Source organism: Lucilia sericata, unplaced genomic scaffold (genome assembly GCF_015586225.1).
Source record: "Lucilia sericata isolate MDLA Ls3-8-SP2 unplaced genomic scaffold, ASM1558622v1 Contig005046F_arrow, whole genome shotgun sequence".
NCBI lineage: Eukaryota > Metazoa > Arthropoda > Insecta > Diptera > Calliphoridae > Lucilia > Lucilia sericata.
In genome coordinates this window covers 2,265-5,000 of record NW_023997423.1, presented here as the reverse complement: position 1 = coordinate 5,000, position 2,736 = coordinate 2,265, and the positions used below count along the sequence as shown (strand labels likewise).

Below are 2,736 nucleotides of genomic sequence, written 5' to 3'. Positions count from 1 at the left end.
TTTTCTCATCATTTCATTATTAATCAAACCATCATACATACATATACGCTCGTAATAAAAGTCAGGCATTATTCATTTGATTCAAGGAAAGAAGATAAATTTGAAAGTTTAGGAAAACTTTGTGTCTGTCTCAATAAAGTAACAATAAAACTCATCTAAAATACTAAACTACGAAATCTTTGTCATTTTGCTTGAAGTAGTATATGAAACTAAATTCTATATTCTTTAAACAAACAAAAAAAAAGAATGAAACGTATATATCCTCTACTAACTCTCTAACTAATGTTGTTTCATTCATTATTATCTTTATTAATTTTTAAAACAAAAGAATTGAAATAAATGTTGGTAAAATTCTACTCTTTTATTACTGTACTTGTTAAAAGGGTTTATAATTAAAACTTGGTAAACGGTCTCTAGCTAACTAACGAAACTTTCATATTTGATTTTTTTTATAAACAATTTCTTTTTCATTTCCTTTTGGCCACTTTTTTTATTATAATAATTTTACTATTTATATTATTAAGATATTAATAATTATTTTAAGTTTCTATTGCAAATTGGTCGTGTTTAAATTCCAATTAATTATAAAGACATACATTTTAATTTAACAAAATTTTAGTTTATAGACTGCAAACAAAATTATTTAAGTACTTTTATTTTTCTTTTAATTACATATAATTTTAAATCAGAGTGAAAATAAACAAAATGCAATATCGATTCTTTTGTTTTGTTCCTTTTCTTTTAAATTGTACTTTTTTATTTTAAGAGATTATTTAAAAGATTTTTATTTTAAGACATTATTTAAAAGATTTTTATTTTAGAAGGGAAAAGGCTGCGTCCACATTACAATTGTAGGCTTTTGGGGTTTTTGTGAGTTTTACTATGGAAAGGGGTATAAATACAAAAAAGAAGACTCTAATGATTGCTAATAAAATAGATAGATAGATAGATAGATAGATAGATAGATAGATAGATAGATTGGTAGATAGATAGATTGGTAGATAGATAGATAGATAGATAGATAGATAGATAGATAGATAGACAGATAGATAGATAGATAGATAGATAGATAGATAGATAGATAGATAGATAGATAGATAGATAGATAGATAGATAGATAGATAGATAGATAGATAGATAGAATAGATAGGATAGATAGATAGATAGATAGATAGATAGATAGATAGATAGATAGATAGATAGATAGATAGAATAGAATAGAATAGAATAGAAGAGAATAGAATAGAATAGAATAGAATAGAATAGAATAGAATAGAACAGAATAGAATAGATAGATAGATAGATAGATAGATAGATAGATAGATAGATAGATAGATAGATAGATAGATAGATAGAATAGATAGATAGATAGATAGATAGATAGTTAGATAGATAGGTAGATAGATAGATAGATAGATAGATAGATAGATAGATAGATAGATAGATAGATAGATAGATAGATAGATAGATAGATAGATAGATAGATAGATAGAATAGATAGATAGATAGATAGATAGATAGATAGATAGATAGATAGATAGATAGATAGATAGATAGATAGATAGATAGATAGATAGATAGATAGATAGATAGATAGATAGATAGATAGATAGATAGATAGATAGATAGATAGATAGATAGATAGGTAGATAGATAGATAGATAGATAGACAGATCGATAGGTAGGTAGACAGATATATAGCTAGATAGATAGACAAAAATATAGCTAGCTAGAAAGAGAACAGACAGACACATAGACAGATCAGCTGATTCGGGCTTGGTAGTTCATAGCAACGTGAAATATACAAAAAATTCGACAGAAAAGGGCACAAAAGAATCACTAGCCCCCATACAAACTCCGCTTTAGAAAATGACAGACGTCCACAATTAATACTGATGGTTATACCATTAGTATCGCGTCCACCTACATAAAGCCTAATATATTATCTCAGTTTTTTTCATCAATAAATTGCTTAGATACATTGAAATTAAAGTATTATTCAACAGATATATAGCATATAGAATAGAAATCATAAAAAAACTTTTATCTTGCTTGTAATTAAGCAAAATAACCTAAATAAAATATTAAACATTAAAAGGACAATTCCCAAGTTTTGTAGGAATTTGTTAATAAAAACTTTACAGTTGTGGGAGAAGTGGCATTAAATTTTGTACTCCTTGAACGGCAAAGAGATTTCAATTGCACACATTTCGCAAGAGTATCTGGACAATAAAAAGCAGTATATTTACAATATATATTCATGGAATACCTCACCTGTTCATAGAGTCCATCGATTTTTTACATATTTTTTTAGATTAAAGCAAATGTTTCCAAACTTGGAAATATATTTTGTTAGAGACAAACATAATAACAGCTTTTAAAATATTAACCTCGTATAACTTTTTTTTCTTGCAAATGTTGATTAATGTAAACTTTTCAGTAGTTTTTTTAAATTATAACAATTTTATATACATTTTTTTATAAAAACTAAAGAGATTTTAGCTGTAACTCCACTTCTTATATTATTCGAACTTGTTATCACTTTATCCAAAGAAAATCATGCTTTTAACTCACTAATTTCACTAATTACAACTTTTTATACATATTTTTTAAGTTTTGTTAATTTTCTCAACGATTTTACTAATTTTAACTGAATTTTTCTTAACAAAACTAATAAAACCGCCATTTATTGTTTTATTTACATTTAGATCTCTAGTAATGTCATTTAACACAAAC

The 2,736-nt window shown here is 25.3% G+C and overlaps 1 protein-coding gene across 2 annotated transcripts in view; it reads left to right on the top strand.

Annotated features, from left to right (window-relative positions):
* The window catches only part of LOC119615357, a 6,790-nt gene extending 6,073 nt beyond the window's left edge, over positions 1–717 (top strand). For both annotated transcript variants that reach the window (XM_037971417.1, XM_037971416.1), the window contains exon 5: positions 1–717. This exon is cut by the window's left edge and continues 1,260 nt beyond it. The gene's annotated coding sequence lies outside the window, so the exon portion shown is untranslated.
* The last annotated feature ends 2,019 nt before the right edge of the window (positions 718–2,736 follow it).